The sequence below is a fragment of the Monodon monoceros genome, unplaced genomic scaffold, assembly GCF_005190385.1.
Source record: "Monodon monoceros isolate NGI ecotype Baffin Bay Population unplaced genomic scaffold, NGI_Narwhal_1 Super_Scaffold_20, whole genome shotgun sequence".
Classification (NCBI taxonomy): Eukaryota; Metazoa; Chordata; class Mammalia; order Artiodactyla; family Monodontidae; genus Monodon; species Monodon monoceros.
This window is the reverse complement of record NW_021703777.1, coordinates 132,419,374-132,438,048: the sequence shown is the minus strand read 5'-3', so window position 1 is coordinate 132,438,048 and position 18,675 is coordinate 132,419,374. Positions and strand designations below refer to the sequence as shown.

General features: G+C 45.6%; 1 protein-coding gene across 4 annotated transcripts in view; it reads left to right on the top strand.

Annotated features, from left to right (window-relative positions):
* The first annotated feature begins 11,985 nt into the window (after nt 1–11,985).
* The window catches only part of ELF2 (E74 like ETS transcription factor 2), a 96,587-nt gene continuing 89,897 nt past the window's right edge, over nt 11,986–18,675 (top strand). For 3 of the 4 annotated variants that reach the window (XM_029234736.1, XM_029234738.1, XM_029234739.1), the window contains exon 1: nt 11,986–12,231. The gene's annotated coding sequence lies outside the window, so the exon portion shown is untranslated. The remainder of the gene's footprint in view (nt 12,232–18,675) is intronic. The other variant, XM_029234737.1, reaches the window with a different exon arrangement.

Sequence of the window (18,675 nt, the reverse complement as noted above, 5' to 3'; positions counted from 1 at the left end):
TGGAGCACGGGATCTAGGTGCACGGGCTTCAGTAGTTGTGGCACGTGGGCTCAGTAGTTGTGGCTCACGGGCTCTAGAGCGCAGGCTCAGTAGTTGTGGCGCACGGGCTTGGTTGCTCCGCGGCATGTGGGATCTTCCCCGACCAGGGATCAAGCCCGTGTCCCCTGCGTTGGCAGGTGGATTCTTAACCACTGCGCCACCAGGGAAGTCCCAGGAGTTCGGGTTTTTAAAAAAATTAAAAAAAAATTTTTAAAAGGTGTGGATTTATCCTCTTGTATTTTAAAACTTTAAAAATAGCCATGTGAAAAAAAAATAGCCATGTGTTATTTTTCTAATAAGAAAAAAGCTAACTTTATTCTAAAAAACTAAATCTTCAGATAAGAAAGGATAAAATTCAAATATCTGTTTGAGGACCCTTGATTTCTGGATAGGTGTTGGAATAAAGCAAAACAATCTCTGCTTTAAAGTATTTTGCTCAAAATTGTTAACACAGCAAGGAAGTTCCCTTCTTATCATTTATTTCTGCTCTCATAGTAAAAGTGGTCTGCCTGGCTTTGTAGGCAAAATGCTCTACTGTTTGACTTAAAAGTACTTAAAAATGTTTTTTTCTTATTTTCCCTCCATTTTGTTTAAAGATGCATAATGTTGTAAATAAGCTACCTTTATCTTACTATTACTACTAATGTAAACCAGATGGGATTGGGGCCTTCCCACCCTTCAGAGACTTAGGAAAACTTGGTGCTGGCACCCACGTAAATTGATGGACTGTCAGAGTCGGGGTCCGGGTTTGAGATTTCTGTGAATCCCTGGAAGCTTGCTTCCTCAGGGCTCCCTGTGTCGCTGCCTTAGGCCAAGGTGGACGTTAGGAGCACTGCCTTCACTGTTTCCACTGAATTCCTTATCTGCCAAGTACTGCGTAAGGTTAATAACTTTGCTAAGGGTTTGTGAGGTCGCTGGACGGATGCATCTCACAGGGCACAGCCAGCTTTCTGTCATCTCAACAGCTCAGCCTCCCCAAAGCCCTCTCCACTGCAATCAACAAATCCCTCTCCTTGTTCTAGGCTGGGCAGTGCTTCCTCACACTTAGGTCTCAGCTTCCAAGCAGGCTCGCCATGGAATTTTCCCAACAGAGGTGGGTCTCATTCCTAAGAGAAAAGATCACACCAGTTGCTAGGAAAATAATGTTTTCCCATTTGTTAAACTAAGACAGAGGAGTATTTGACACCTACCTGGGTCCACAGGGCTCTATCTGGCTGACACCTCTGTCATCTATCTCATTCACTGGAAAGGTTATTTCAGTGATGCTGCCGTCTGAGAGTCTCCCTTTCTCTCTCTCCACGTGGTCCCTTTGAAAGATGTGAGCTGTAAAAAGGGAAAAACCTTCCTAATAAGTACACGTATGGAAAGAATTATCTCTGATAATGGAGTCTTTTATTTTTAAATTAATTTTTACTGGAATGTAGTTGATTTACAACGTTGTGTTAGTTTCTGCTGTACAGCAAAGTGAATCAGCTACACATAAACACATATTGACAATGGAGTCTTTTAACTAATAGACTCTAGTCCTCTCGTCACGTTAACTTCCTAAGCATCATGTTTATTATTCGTCACCAAGGTTTTGAGGTCAGTTGGTATTATCTTTATTTAAAAGACAGGAGACCTAAGATAGAAAAAAAATTGTAATCAGTTACAAATCTAGGATTATATGTTTCTTGGTGTCCTGGAATCATTTCCAAGGTGGTTTCAAACCACAAATCATGAATTACTAGCTTTAAAGATCAGTTTTTATGGTACAAATGTCCTCAGTAAAACTCGGAGAAGCCAAAGTCAACATTTACCCCCAAGTAATTCACATTCCAACTCTGGTACGTGAATAAGTCCTTATTCAGGAAGTTCTTCAGCGCCCCCTGGGGGAGTTCTTGCGATGAAGCGTTGTGCCCAAGATGGTAAAGACGGTTTCAGAGGGTAGGAGAGCCATTCAGGTATTCATGGATACACACTGCGTTTATTTCTTTATGGACTTGTAAAAATTAAATCCATGTAACAAGAATTTGGAGGGGGGAAACATTATCTGATTTTCGACTATCTTTTGAGTGACATATGCACCGGGCACTATTTTGAGTCACTGCAAGGACACAAAGTTGTGAAAGATAATGTCCCTGCCCCCAAGAAACTCGCAATACGGAGGACACAGTAGTGAAATGATAATAATGATAATGATAATACCTAACCCTTACAGAGTACTTGCTCTGCGATAGTGAAGTGCTTCTCATCGAATCTTTTACAAGCAGCAGAAGAAAGTAAGACAGAGAGATAAGTAATAATAACAGGTAATATTTATAGAGAACAGACTTGTGGTTGCCAAAGGGGAGGAGAGTGGGGGAAGGAAGGACTGGGAGATTGGGATTAGCAGAGACAAACTAGTATATAGAGGGTGGATGAACAACAAGGTCCTACTGTAGAGTGCAGGGAACTATAGTCAACGTCCTGTGACAAACCATAATGGAAAAGAATATGAAAAAGAATATATATGTATGTAAAACTGAGTCACTTTGTTGTACAGCAGAAATTAAACGCAACATTGTAAGTCAACTGTACCTCAATAAGATTTTTTAAAAACTTTTAAAAGTAGGTAATATTTATTGAGCACTAACATAGGCCAAGACACTTTCCTAAGTGCTTTATATATGTAAGCGCATCTAATTTTCATTGAAAGCCTAGAAGGTAAATCGTATTATTTTACAGGTTAACTATCAACAATTTAACCCTTACAACAAGCTTATTAATTGGGCCTTATTACTGTTCCTTTTCGCAGATGTAAACTGAGGGGTAGAGAAAATAAGTGATTAAATAACTTGGCCATGGTTACATATCCAGTAAGTGGTGGGACCAGAAATCAGAATCCTATCACCTGTGCATTTAATTTACAGGAAGTCAGCCATATGCACTGAGACTAAGAGAAGGATTTAAGTGGGGAGTCACACGCTTCTCAGCTGCCACACGCTTTGGAGGGATTGTGTTATGGGAGATGAAGAGCTGTCCTGGGAACTGCCTGGCGGCCCAGCGGTTAAGACTCAGTGCTTTCACTGCTGCGGGCCTGGGCTGGGGAACTAAGATCCCACAAGCCTCGTGGCACCGCCAAAAAAAAAAAAAAGGAACTGTCCTGCTCAGTTCCTGTGTCCTTCACAGCTTGGACATTTCGCCAAGCCACGGCTGACTTTAGCTTTGTAGTGCTTAAGGAGAGTGCCCTTGACCTAGGGAGAGCGGTAATTGCTCTCTAACTTGGCACCTTCTTAGGAAATTTCGAGAGATCTTTTGCACTATAACATTTTTTGTCCTTGCTCGCTGACTTTGGAGCCTACCTCCTGTGTAAGATGTAAGGCTGCTGTATACAATGATAAACTGAGGACAAATATAGCATCATTGACTCAGGAAAAACTTCATGGAGGGGCTTCCCTGGTGGCGCAGTGGTTGAGAGTCCGCCTGCCGATGCAGGGGACTCGGGTTCGTGCCCCGCTCTGGGAGGATCCCACATGCCACAGAGTGGCTGGGCCCGTGAGCCATGGCCGCTGAGCCTGCGCATCCGGAGCCTGTGCTCCGCAACGGGAGAGGCCACAGCAGTGAGAGGCCCGCGTACCGCAAAAAAAAAAAAAAAAACCAAACCAAAACAAAAAAACAACCAAATTTTAATATTCTAAGCTAGAGGAGAAAATTAATTCTTTGTATTCTCTCCATAAAAATAATATTGCAAAATCATCACATGAAGAAAAGAGAGAGTATGTGGCCAATGAACCTAAGAAAATTATTTTAGAGGCATGTCACGCAGTTGATTAATTAAAAATGGTACAGTACGTTTTAATTTTCTTTCTCCACTCAGGCAACCAAATAAAAATGCAACCTTTGTAAGTGGGCTCTGGGATTCTCTAGTAGAATATAAGCCACTTTCGGGCTTGTTGAATTGTGAACTGTGCTCCTTCGCCGACCTCGAATCCCAGGAGAGCACAGAATAGGGAGAAGCCAGCCTGACCTCGCCCTCGGCCTTGGAGATGCTGTGGAGGAGAAGGTACTATTTGTGAAAGCCAGCTTTCCTCCTTGAAAGGCGGATAGCAGTCCCTACTGCGAGGCCCAGACTGGGGGTTTCATGTGAGGGAGAGTTTTTCTGGGCGGGCTGAGGAGTGTTGAGAGCAGGGCGTCTGGAGCCAGCCCGCTTAGGTTTCCTGCCTGGCTCCGCTACTCACTTGCCGGTGGTCTTGGAGAAGTTGTTCTACCCTTTCAGTTGCCTCAGTTTCATAATCTACAAAAATGACGATAATACCTTCCCGATTGGGCTGTTATGAGGATTAAAAAAAAAAAAGATTCAAAGGAGATACACGTTTGATCGACGCTACCTATTAAGATGGTGCCAGGGGCTTCCCTGGTGGCGCGGTGGTTGAGAGTCCGCCTGCCGATGCAGGGGACATGGGTTCGTGCCCCGGTCCGGGAAGATCCCACGTGTCGCGGAGCGGCTGGGCCCGTGAGCCATGGCCGCTGAGCCTGCGCGTCCGGAGCCTGTGCTCCGCAACGGGAGAGGCCGCGGCAGTGAGACGCCCGCGAAAAGATGGTGCCAGATTTCCGAAGCGTTTTGCTGGTATTTAGGACTCTGATCTCATGTAAGTACAGATATTAGCGATTACTGTACTTATTCATAGACTCTTGAATATCAATTTGAACCATAGAAGTATTTTTATTTCCCTCTGTCCTCCACGTTATGGGAGTTTCCAGTCTTTCCTATAGGTTCGCAGTATTTTAAAACTCTCAATTCCTCTTCCCATCTATTCCATTCTTTTCTGTCTGGGATTCACATTTTAATTATGGTTCTCCTGTGACCTTTTATCCTCCATATTGATTGGCTTCTTGTCCTGGCCTTAAATCTCCCTCTTTCTTTTTGCTCAGCAGTCAGTGTCGTCAGCAGATATGGAAAGCCTACTCAGACACAATGCGGCAGACAGGAAGAACAGGATACAGGAGCCACAGGGTGGAGTAGAGGGAATATGCCGGCAACCAGAGGAAAAGGGAGTGTCTGGAGAGGCAGATAGGGAGTGCGGCCAGCAACACTCAGCCATCTGCAGCAGTGCCTGCTGTCACAGGCAGAACAGGGATGCCAAACAGAGGGGAACAGGGCTGCAAGGTGGCAGCAGTACCCGACGAATCTGGGGGGGATTGGGACATGAAGCTGGTGTCAAGGCTGAATCAGAGGGCAATACTTTTCATCCGTGTTGTTTGGACATGAACAGTTGAAACAAGGCTGCATTTTAGATGTACGTGGTCAAGAGCACAGGCTCTGGAGAATTCAATCTCCAACTCCACTGTCTACTGTGTAACTTTGAACAAGTGGCTTAATCTCTCATAACTTCAGCATGAACTCTAGGATGGGATAATTATACAGAATTCATAAGATTTTTTTTTAACATTTATTTATTTGGTTGTGCCGGGTCTTAGTTGCGGCTTGAGGGCTCCTTAGTTGTGGCAGGTGGGCTCCTAAGTTGTGCCACGTGAACTCTTAGGTGCGGCATGCATGTGGGACCTAGTTCCCTGACCAGGGATCGAACCCGGGCCCCCTGCATTGGGAGCTCGGGGTCTTAACCACTGCGCCACCAGGGAAGTCCCAGAATTCATAAGATAAGTGAACACAAAGTATCCAGTGGTATACTGACAGGGGCCAATATTATAGTTATTATTGCTGTTATTGTTTACTACTGCTAAAATAATACTGCCCACTCTGATTAGCTGACCAGTAGGAAAAATCCCCAGAGAGGAAGGTAAATAAATAATGGGAAAAGCAAGGCTTTTGGTGTGCTTTTCTAATCTTTAGGGAAATGAACGGAAAGGAAAATTTCAATTAACTCATTTTGCCTCTTAGCAGCATGGAAGAAACAGCTAAATGCCCTTGAAAACTAGTCAGCCTGCAGATATGGAAATTTATTTCAGATCTTTCTCCATGGAAGGTATTCACCTTTGTGTTTTAATTAACTACTATAGCATTTATCCTGAATTTTATTAAGAAACCAACTTCATTCAGAAATTTTAAAGATTAATGTAATCTTAAATCACTAATAAAATGTCTTCATGTACATTTCATTTGGACTTTTAATTTTATAACAAAGATAAAGAGGCAAAATCTGCTTACAAAAATTGGTTTTGACATGGAAAATATTAGAAATCCTAACTAGAATAAAGTGTAATCCATCTTAAACACTTCAAATATTTTTAAAAAGCAATAAAATGTTCTTTTTTTAAAAAAATATTTTTGGCTGCACCGTGTGGCATGTGGGATTCTAGTTCCCCAACCAGGGATGGAAACTGTGCCCCCAGCATTCAAAGTACGGCGTCCTAACCACTGGACCGCCAGGGCAGTCCCAAAATGTTCTTTAAAAGTAACTTATTTGTGGGCTTCCCTGGTGGCGCAGTGGTTGAGAATCTGCTTGCCATTGCAGGGGACACGGGTTGGAGCCCTGGTTCTGGGAAGATCCCACATGCCGCGGAGCAACTGGGCCCGTGAGCCACAATTACTGAGCCTGCGCATCTGGAGCCTGTGCTCCGCAACAAGAGAGGCCGCGATAGTGAGAGGCCCGCGCACCGCGATGAAGAGTGGCCCCCGCTTGCCGCAACTCGAGAAAGCCCTCGCACGGAAACGAGGACCCAACACAGCCATAAATAAATAAATAAAGCAAACTGTCAACAAGTAAAAATAAATAAACACTATTATATTTTTTTAAAAAGTAATTTATTTGTGGATGGAATTAATACAATGCTTCCAACTAAAGCACTATTCTAAAGAAACGACTGCTTTTAAAATATATCAAGAACTTAAATTATGAAATGACACTAAGTACTTATTTTACTAGGAAACATCACATGGTAAAATTACACCTGCAACTCATGATGATTTGGCTTCCCTTCTATATTAAAAGCTTTATACTTTCTGCTCGTTTTACCTGATTGCATTTGACGGTACAAATGTCATTCTCAAGAATTGTTTCATTGGATTCTGGAAACTTCACATGTTCCTCCCAGATTATTTTGGTTTTCATCATTCTCGCAGGCAGGCCTCTTATAGCTTGTTTAATATACAGTGTTTAAGAGATTCTGACTCGTAAAAGGCAAGATGGTACCTAAAACAAAACATGAGTTTGGGGACTGGGTTCTTTTGCAGACCCAGAATATGGGAGAGTTATGAATAATTATCTTTGGAGACGCCCAGAAAGGGGCCGTGAGAGGTGTGGATACAGTGGCTCACAAATAAGGTAGGTTAACACCGTAATAGAACTGGATAGTTGCCCAGAACCGCTTATTCTTTAAAGAGAGACAAAAGAAGAGATTTTTCTGGCTGTCCTTATAAAGTCTACATGGTTGTTGGTAATCTGGGATTCGCCCACCTGCAGTGAGGGAATCCAACAAGTTTTTTTTTTACGCGGGCCTCTCACTGTTGTGGCCTCTCCCGTTGCGGAGCACAGGCTCCGGACGCGCAGGCTCAGCGGCCATGGCTCACGGGCCCAGCCGCTCCGCGGCATGTGGGATCTTCCCGGACCGGGGCACGAACCTACGCGTCCCCTGCATCGGCAGGCGGACTCTCAACCACTGCGCCACCAGGGAAGCCCAGGGAATTCAACAAGTTTAAAGCCTGTGTCAGTCACTCAAAATTCATAGCTGCGGCAGCTCGTGTGACACACGGCTTCCAACGCGGCCCTACTGATGCTCATCTTCAGGCGTCCGTGTCTTTGTGCGGTGCCCTCCCACGCTGAGTCACGAATGGTTTGTATGACCAGTAGACCAGGGCATAAGTCATGGTGTATGACTCCCGAGGCTGGTCAGAAAAGACAGCATGGCATTTCTTTGTTCTTTTGGGTTACCCACTTTGAAATGTTATAAGGGAATAGAGCCTTATTTAATCAGCTGTAACTCAAAGTGCTCAAGGATTTGCCCAGAAAGAGAATTTCCAGTTTGGGAGGGACAAATGATTTATTGGCTACCACTCAGAGAATTTAGTCTTCTCCTTCATTCCTCGTGTTGAGTATCACTCCCCTGCTTAAGGCAGGTGCTAAGGGGTCCTTCTCCCACTTAACGTTCTGATATAAAAGTGGGGACAACCTCTTCCCTTGGTTAGCCTATCATACTGAAGACAGGCTGAGTAGTCCTAGAAAGATCTTAAAAAGAGACTTTCTTAGATAATTAGAGAAAACAAAAGGGAAATAAACAGAGAAAAGTACAAAATTACTGTACTTAGTACATATATTATATAATCTTACTAATATTTGGTCTATATATATATATGCATGTATATGTACATAAATGCACAGAAAAAAGTCTGGAAGCTTAAATGCTAAACTATCATTTATGGTTACCCGCGGAACATTGGAGGTATGGGATGGCTGGGTATGTGTGGAGGGTGAGGCATGGAAAGAAAAGCAGAGAAGGAAAGGAGACTTAGCTTTTTTAAAAGTCTATTTTGTATTATCTGAAAATTGATGATGAGAATGTATCAATGAATCACTTGTATAATTAAAAAATGAACTGTGTAATATAAGAAACAGAAGCAAAAGCAATCTAGTTACCACATAGAGCTCTCCTCTTCTGTGATTATTCTAGGACTACTGGCCACATCAGCCCTTTCCTACTGAATTCTTTAGAATGCTTTGCTACAGACTTTCTGGGTTTCTTTCTTCACTGGCTTCCACAAGGGATGTGTCTTTCCCAGACCCACTGTCAAAGAGACATCAGAGCCATCAAGTTTGGCACCTTCAAGGTCAAGAGAGCAGACTGTGGGACTTCCCTGGTGGCGCAGTGGTTAAGAATCCGCCTGCTGAGGCAGGGGACATGGGTTCGAGCCCTGGTCCGGGAAGATCCCACATGCTGCAGGGCGACTAAGCCCATGAGCCACAACTACTGAGCCTGCTGCACTCTAGAGCCCGCGAGCCACAACTACTGAGCCTGTGCTCTAGAGCCCGTGAGCCACAAGTACTGAGCCTGCGCTCTAGAGCCCGCGAGCCACAAGTACTGAGCCTGCACCTGGAGCCCATGCTCCGCAACAAGAGAAGCCACCGCAATGAGAAGCCCGCGCACCGCAACAAAGAGTAGCCCCCCGCTCGCCGCAACTAGAGAAAGCCCGCGCGCAGCAACGAAGGCCCAACGCAGCCAAAAATAAATTGAAAAAAAAAAAAGCAGCAGATTGCTCCATTTCCTATTGTACCGGTCAGTGAGAGCAACACTAATTCCGGGTAGCAAAACACCCCAAAACACAGTGCTTAAAATAACAATCTTTTTTTTTTTTTGCAGGTCACTGGCTTCAACCTGGGGGTGGTTCTAGACACCGCCCCCCCCCATGTCTCTCATTCTTCTTGTACTAGCAGACTTCCCAGGCATGTTCTTCATATTGTGAAAGGCACATGTGAGAGAGGCAAGCAGCAACATGCAATACCTCCTAAGGTCAGGCTCAGAACTGTCACACTATCACCCATATTCCTTTGGCCAAAAGCAAGTGGAACGGTCTAAGCCCAACGTCTGTGGAGTGCAGAAACAGTCTGTCTCTAATGAGAGGAGCTACAAAACCACATTTCAAAGGGCGCGCATGGAGCAGTGAAAAATCGGGAACACTAATGTTATTTACCACTGTTTCTTCCTGGGACTTTCCAGCTTACTTCCAACTGACGGTAGAGGAGATACTTTTCTTCTCATGTTAGCTGCAAACAGGAATGATTTGCCCCAGCAGGTGAGATCTGTTCCTAACTATAGAAATCAGGCGTTGTTGTTGCATGCTCCTTAATATGCCATGCTAGGGCCATGGAGATGCAGTAGTGCTGATTATTAAGTCCTTACAAATATCAAAGTGGACAACGGTTCCCTTAAGTGATAGGCTTTTTGTTTGTTTCTTAGCAGGAAATAGGGGATTAGGAATACTGCTCTAGAAAGGGTGCTGTTTGTAGTATTCTGTTTAATGTGCATAAAAGGTTTCAATGTTATAAGGCTTTATAAATTCTTTAGTTCAAAAGAGTGGCAAGAGTCGCTATGTTTTACATACAACTCAGGAATCCATAAAACTTCATCTGAGTTCAGGGGATCTCTCTGACTAACCCTATTTGCTATCCAGATTTCCCCTACGTTTAAAAGTAAAAATCTCTTAAGAAGTACCCAGAGTTGCTTTTTAGGATAGGAAAGAAAGAATGCCCCTCTTCCCCCCCTCCCCGGCCCCCGCCTCCGCTCCCCGGTAAATAAACAGGCATTATTAGCTTTAAAAAAGAAAGAGATCATTAAATTCTTCGGCTCTTCAGGGACTTCAATCAGTAGGGCCTTTGACGTTTAAGCCCTACTCTAGGGTTATCTCCATGGTTCCCACGTCACTTTCAAGAACAGATACCACTTGTATTCCTCAGGGTTTCTTCTACGCTCAGGACTGGCTGTGGAGCCGCAAAAGGAGTGAGTCTGGAGCCGGGAAACGAACCTGCCGAATCAGTACTGAGCCAGGTCCACCGGAGGGCGGCTGCAGGAGCCCGAGAGGGGACCAGAGTCGGTCCCCACGCGCACCGGGACAGTCACTGTTCTTTGTTAAACAAATACAAGCCAATGCGGCGGCGGCGGCCAAGTGTAGTGGTGGGGGAAGAGATTGAGGCGTTTGTGTGCAGAACCGGGCGTAAGAAAGATCATTAATGAGGCGCTCCAAATGCAGGACAACCCCGGGCACCGTGTCATTGGCTTTTGTGCACTTGAAGGCGCGTGAGTGCCCTGCTCAGAGGTTCCCCTTTGTGTGAAAGTGGGGAAACCAGAAGCATGCGGCTACAGCTGGGTTATTTTCGAATTCGCAGGCACCAAAATCCTCCCGCGCTCACCCACTCCCTCATTCTCGCGCCGACGATCCTCGGACTTGGGGTACTTCTCCATCCGTCGCCGACCGAGCGAGCAGCGACAATGGCCCGGGGCGGGCGCCCGCAGCTCTCGGGGCTGAGCCAAGGGACCGCCCGCCGCGCTCCGCAGCTGCGCGCTGAGCCCCGCCGCCCGCCCGTCAGTTAACGCGGGCACCAACCGCCGCGCGGCCCGGCCGTTGGGCGGGTGGTAATTTCTGGGAATGGGGCGGGGTCCGCGGGGGTACTAGGCCGGGCGTTTGCAAGCGAGCAGGAGGAGGAGGAGGAGGAGGAGGAGGAGGAGCCGGCGGCGCGGAGGGGCGCTAGGCGGCCGGGGCGGGGCTCCACGAGCGTCACGGGCCGGGGCGGGACCGGGGGCGCGCTCCGGCCCGCCCGCGGCCCCACCTTCTACTTAGCCCAGGCTTTGGAGTCCAGACGGGAGGGACCCGGGCTAGGAGTTTCAACGACCTCTGGCCCCCACTGACTGTCAGGCTACCTGAGTGCAGAGCAATCCCTTGAGGAGAAGGGCGGGAGTCCGGAGCTGGGGATAGGGTGACAGCCGGCGCCCGCGTGGGACCTCAGAGAGTGGCGAGGGTGTGTGCGTGCGCTCCGGGCCGGCGGCCGCTGCAGGTGCACGCGCGCCCCTACACGCCTGCCCGCGCTTGGGAGCCCCCGCGCCAGTCCCGGGCCGGGGCCGGAGTCGGGAGCAGGATGGGGGAGCCCCGAGCAGGGAGCGGGACAAGTGGCGAGAGTCTTTACCTGAGAAGGCGTGCTTGGGAGAAGTTGGGGGCTACAGGGCGGGCGAGATTCGAGAGAGCCATCGAGGCCTGGTGGGCGGGCTGGTGGGGGCCGAGGGCGGCGGGGCCCCGCGGGATATAAATAGCCGGCCCGGGTTTGACAGGCGCGTTGGTGACTGGCGGTGCCGCCCCCCCCTCGCCGCGTGGGGAGGGGAGGAGCGCGCTGAGCGGGCGGGGTGGGGGAGGCGGACTCGACTGTCCTGTTGGCGGCGGCTGGAGGCCGAGGGGGAGGAGCCGAGGCGGGGGGTGGAGGGAGGGAGGGGGCCGGGAGCGGGGCGAGGGCGGGGGCCACCATTGCTCCCCGCGCCGGGCTCAGTGTCGCCGCCGTCGCCTCGGCGGTTGGGGGGGGGGGGGGTCGGCGGGGCGGCGCGGGCGGGGGGCTCTGCGCGGGGCGGCGCGCTGCTGTTTTGTCTCCTCCTCTCCCAGTGGAGCGGCTCGGGCAGCCGGGGAGGCCCCGGCTCCCTCCGGACGCCCGGCCAACGGCGGCGGCGGCGGCGGCTAGTCCGCGGCCCTGCCGGGAGGGAAGGCGACGCGGCGGTCTTCCCGGGCGACGCGGAGAACAGGTAAGAGCGCGCGGGCCGCCGAGGCTGGTGCGAGGGAGCGCGGAGGGTGCGGCGAGAAAGACTCGCCGTCCCGAGTGCCACCGCCTCCCTCCGCGACCCCGCCCCGCGCCTGTGTTGTTGGCTCCGGGGTTTGCGGAGGGTTTTCCAGAGGCTGTGGCGGTGACACCGGCCGGGAGCTGGGGAAGGAGGCTGAGTGCCCCTGGGCAGCGGTCGGGGAGCGGGACTTGGAGAAAGGGGAAGGCGGGCGGCGCGCCCGCCCGCGGAGAGCGCGGGGCGCCGGGCAGGGCTGCGCAAAGAGGTTACGGACCCCGGCGGGGGGGATGGGCCGCGCGCAGCTGGTCTCGCAGTGTTTACACCGCCGCGCGAGTCACCTCTGCCGAGAAGCGGACTGAACTGACCCGCCTTATCCCGCGAGGAGGCCAGGGCGGGGGTACGGCTCCGGAGGAAGCGCGTCCTGGGAGGGTCGGGGAGGGCGGGAGGCTGCGGCCGGCGCCGGGGCAGGGCGGCGAGCCCGGGGCGGGACCTGGGAGGCTCCGGCCGCGTGGGGTGGCGTGGAGGACTGGAGACCAGTTTCCTTCCCCTTCGGGCCTCATCGCCGCCTCTTACCTTCCCTGCCCTCCGGTGTTAGCTGGCACGGCAGGTTGTACTCGGTCATTCTTTTATTCTCGCTCTGCACGCCGGCCCCCTGCTGCCACTTCCCCCTATCCCCCCGGGAGTGGGGAGGCTGGGCTCTGATAGGAATCTGCTTTTTAGACAAAACAAAAACGGGCTCTGTAACACGCGCGTCCAGTGACCGCCTTCTGGATCCTCTCTTCGCGAAGCTGGCCCTCAGGGACCTTGCTCCTGGATGCTGGCGGGGTGGGGGGGGGGGAGGACGCGGGAGGAGGACGGTAAGGGCTCGGCCAGGGCTTTTACTGACTGCCCGAGCAGCTTTGCGAGCTTTGCGAGCAGGGCAGCCGAGTCCCCTCTTGCTCTACTTGGGCATTTTTATTCCATGTCAATAAAGGAAAATATTCCAGTACCCCAGGAGTAATCCATGTTGCATAGTTCCTAGTGTTTCCCATGTACCAGCGTCCCGGGCACTCTTTTTTCTAGGAGCTGGCTACGGTGCAGAATAGCCTTTCTTTACGTTCTTAGTACTTCATTAAAGGAGTAAGAGGGGAACACTTTATTGTAAAACTGAATTTCACCCCCTTTTTTGTCTTCATGAACATTTATTTCAGCCGTGTGGTTTAAATTTTAATCCGGTGACGATAGAACAGTAATCTGGTGTTTGGTAATCAGATTTGCTTTTTCTTTTTATCTGTGGGTCTGTATCGAGAGGTAAATGATGTACTTTGTCTAGTGCCATAATCACAGAATAGTGACAGAATGCACAGAAGAATGTATGCTTCACTAAGATAGGTTTGGATATTTGAGCTTCAGAGTTTCTTCCTTTCTTCCAAAGGTAGAATGACTTTATATAAGACTGGAAACTATTGAATTACATTTAAAGGGGTTTAGGAATAAAGTTTAAATATGATGTAATACAGTTTACACAGTGAGCTCATATGAATATTATTGAGGTATCTCCTAGTAAACACACGAAGTAGAAAACTGATATATCTTGGGCATTTGAAATTTGAAAATTTAATATCAATCTGTTTTTTAAGCTTAGTGACTGAACTAATTGCTTTGATGAATCATTGCTTTTAATTTCATACACACAAACTCATTTACAAAATAATCACAGTAGGTTGGAAAGAATTTGTAACTTTGAGATTCTTCTGTCCTAAGCAGATAGGTGGGTAACTGCAGCTGTGGTAGGGCCTTATCAGCGCTGATGGCTTCACCTGCTCACAGATCGTACACCGAGGTTTATTGCTGTTGTTGTTGATAACAGCTTTATTGAGATATAATTCACCTACCATTCGATTCACCAATTTAAAGTGTACAGTTCAGTGGTTTTTAATATATTCACAGAGTTGTGAAACTATCACCATCATCAATTTGAAAACATTTTCCTCACCCCCCAAAAAGGAACCTCATACCCATTAGCTGTCACTCTCAATTTCCCCCCAGAACCCCCAGCCCTAGGCAGCCGCTAACTACTTTCTGTCTCTATAGGTTTGCCTACTCTGGACATTTTCTATAAATGGAATCATACAATGTGTGATCTTTCATAATTGCATTCTTTGATTTAGCATAATGTTTTCAGAGTTCATCCACATTGTAACGTGTCATTATTTCATTTCTTTTTACTGCTGAGTAATATTCCATTGTATGGATATACCCCATATTACGTATCCATTAATTAGTTGATGGACATTTGAGTTTCTACTTTTTAGCTATTACAAGTAATGCTGCTACGCGCACTTGTGTACAAGTTTTTGTGTGGATATGTTTTCATTTCTCTTGGATATATACATTTTTTTTAAAAATTAGCTTTTTGAGTTATCATTTAATAGCAAAAAATTAATCCTGAGTGAAAACTCAATGATTTTTAATAAATATTTTGAGTTCTTAAATTATCACCACAAGCCAATTTTAGAACGTGTTATCACTTCTGAAGATTCTCTCTAGCCTGTTTGCTGTTAACCCTTATTCTCACGCCTGGCCCCAGGCAACCACTGATTTGTGTTTTGTTTCTGTGGATTTGCCTTTATCTTTCGTATGAATGGAAACGTACAGTATGTAGTCTTTTGCGTCTGGCTTCTTTCACTTAGCATAGTGTTTTGGAGAGTCATCCATATTGTAGCATGTGTCAGTATTTTGTTCCTTTTTTATTACTGAATAGTATTTTAATGTGTGGTTATACCATATTTTGTTTATCTGTTGACCAGTTGATGGGCATTTGGATTGTTTCCAGTTTTTTGACTGTTGCAAATAATGAAGCTTGAAAGTTTGAGTGTGAGTCTTTATGTGGACATATGGTTTCATTCTCTTGGGTAGATGCCTAGGAATAGAATTGCTGGGTCATCTGTTTAACTTTTTAAGAAGCTGCCAAACTGTTTTTGAAAGTGGCCTTACATTTTATATTCCTGACGGCGATGTGTGAGAGTTAGTTTTTTCACACCTTTGTCAACACTTGTTATTGTCTGTCTGTTTTATTTTAGCCATTGTACTGGGTGTGAAGTGTTTAAGTCATTGTGATTTTAATTTGCATTTTTCCTAAAGATGTAAGGTGTTAAGCAATTTTTCATATGATATTCATTCATATATCCTTTTGGGTGAAATAGCTATTCAAATCTTTTGCCAGTTGTCTTACTATAATTGAGTTATAAGAATTTTTTATACATTCTGGATGTAAGTCCTTTCTTAGATACATGATTTCCAAATATTTTCTCCCAGTTTGTGGCTTTTTTCTTATCTTCATTTTTACTGGAGTCTTTTGAAGCACAAAAGTTTTAATTTTGATGGAGCTTAATTTCCCAATTTTTCTTTTATGGATCATGCTTTTGTTGTTTAAGAACTCTCCCTCATCCAAGATCTTGAGGATTTTCTCCTTCGTTTTCTTCTAGATGTTTTATAGATTTTGCTATTATATGTAGATTTGTGATCTATTTTGAGTTAATTTTTGTGTATGGTGTGAAATAAGGGTCTAAATTCACCTGTTATATATGGGTTGTCTTAGCACCGTTTGTTGAAAAGACTGTCATTTCTCCATTGATTGTAATTGTAAATATTTAATTCTGGACTTTCAGTTCTGTTTCGTTATCTGTATGTCTGTCCTTTGGCTAGTACCACCCTGTCTTGATTACTGTGCATTATGGTAATTTATGAAACCAGGTAGTGTAAGCTCTTAAATTTTGTTCTTACTTTTGAAAATTGTGGCTATTGTGGGTTATATATAAAAATTTAAAAATCGACTTGTCAGTATCTGCGAAAAAAGTTTTGGAATTTTGATGGGGAATGCATTGAATCTGTAGATCAGTTTGGGATGAATTACCATCTTACAATATTGAGTCTTCTAGTACATGAACATGAAATTTTAAAAAAATTTATTGATCCTTAATTTTTCGAAGTGATGTTTTAAACTTTTCAGTGTATAAATCTTTCACTTAAAAATTTTAAAAAAATGTTATTGTGGTAAGAAAACTTAACATGAGATCTACCCTCTTAACTTTTTAAGAATACAGTACAGTGTTGCTAACTATAAACAGAGTGTTGTATAGCAGATTTCTATACATGGTAGAAGTTTCCTTTTTAATTCTGTTTTGTTCAGAGTTTTTATCATGAATGGGTATTGGATTTTATCAGATGCTTTTTCTGCAACTCTTAGCAAGACCAGCTGTTGCGGTTTGCTCACAACTGTCCTGGTTTTAGTGCTGGAAGACCTGCACCTTGGGAAACCCTTCAGTCCCAGACAAACCAGAATGGTTGGTCACCTTAATGTCTGAGATGATCATGTGGTTTCTGTCCTTTATTCCACTAATATAGTGTATAATATTAATTGATTTTTAGCAACTAGACCAGCCTTATATTCCTGGGATAAATCGCACTTGGTCATGGTATATAATTCTTATTATATGTTGCTGGATTTAGTTTGCTAATGTTTAATTGAATATTTTTGTGTCTATATTTATGGAAGATACTGGTCTGTAGTTTTCTTGTGATGTCTTTGGATTTTGTAATATAGTAATACATATTAATCCGAGAATAAATTCGGAAGTGTTCCCTCTTCTATTTTCTGTAAGAGTTTGTGAAGGATTGGTATTGCTGCCTCCTTGAATATATTTGATAGAAGTCGCCAGTAAGGCATCTGGGCCTAGATTTTTCTTTCTGGGAAATTTTTAAACTACTAATTCAGTTTCTTTACTTGTTATAGATCTATTCAGATTTTTTGCTAAGTTTTAAATTATTAGTTTTGGTAATTGTGTTTCTAGGGATTTGTCTATTTCATCTAAGCTATTTAATATTTTTGGCATACACTTTATAATATTCCTATATATGCTTTTAATTTTGCAAGCATAGGTAGTGTTTTTTGCTTTTTCATTCCTAATTTTGGCAGCAGGTGTCTTCTCTCTTTTTTACTCGGTCATTTTAGCTAAAGGTTTGTCAGTTTTGTTGCTCTTTTCAAAGTAAAAAGTTTTGGTTTAATTGTTTTTTTCTCAGTTGTTTTTCTGTTTTCTACTTCACTGATTTCCATTTTAATCTTTATAATTTCCTCCCTTCTTCTTGCTTGAGATTTTGTTTGCTTTTCTCTTTCTGGTTTCTTAAGGTAGAAGCTTAGGTTATTGATTTGAGATCTTTCTTCTTTTCTGATATAGGCCTACATTTCCTTCCAAACGTTGTTAGCTGCCATATGTTTTTATATGTTCTGCTTTTAAAATTTTCATTCATATTTCCTAATTTCCTCTGTGATTTCTTCTTTGACCCATGGGTTATTTAGAAATGTATTGTTTAATTTCCAATTATTTGGGGATTCCCTAAATTTCATTGTTGCTGATTTCTAATTTAATTCCCCTGTAGTAAGAGAATATACTTTGTATTTTTCTCATTTTAAATTTATTGAGACATTCTTATGGCCTAGTATGTAATCTATTATGAAGAATGTTCTGGACTTCCCTGGTAGTCCAGTGGTAAAGAATCCGCCTTCCAATGCAGGGGATACGGGTTCAATCCCTGGTCGTGGAACTAAGATCCCACATGCCGTGGGGCAACTAAGCCCGCAGGGCAACTAAGCCCCTGTGCCTCAACAAGAGAGGCTGTGTGCCGCAAACTATGGAGCCGATGCGCCCTGGAGCCCATGCACCACAACTAGAGAAAAAAACCCACATGCCGCACTAGAGAGAAGCCCGCGCACCACAGCTAGAGAAGCCTGTGCGTGGCAACGAGAGATCCCTCATGCTGCAACTAAGACCCGATGCAGCCAAAATAAATAAATAAATAAATAAAATGAAAAAAAAAGAATGTTCTACGTGTGCTAGAAAGGTTTTGTTGGGTGGAATGTTTCATAGGTGTCAGGTCAAGTTGGTTCTTTGTGCTTATTTTCTGTCTAGCTATTCTATTAATTACTGAGAGTGAGATTCTAAAATCTCTATTATTATTGAAGTGTCTATTTTTCCTTTCAGTTCTAATTTTTTTTTATAAAGTTATTTATTTATTTATCTTTGGCTGCATTGGGTCTTCATTGCTGCGTGCAGGGTTTCTCTAGTTGTGGTGAGTGGGGGCTACTCTTCCTTGTGGTGCGTGGGCTTCTCATTGTGGTGGCTTCTCGTATGGCGGAGCACAGGCTCTAGGCGTGCGGGCTTCAGTAGTTGCAGCACGTGGGCTCAGTAGTTGTGGCTCACGGGCTCTAGAGCGCAGGCTCAGTAGCTGTGGCTCACGGGCTCTAGAGCACAGGCTCAGTAGTTGTAGTGCACGGGGCTTAGTTGCTCTGCAGCATGTGGGATCTTCCCGGACCAGGGCTCGAACCCGTGTCCCCTGCATTGGCAGCCAGATTCTCAACCACTCCACCACCAG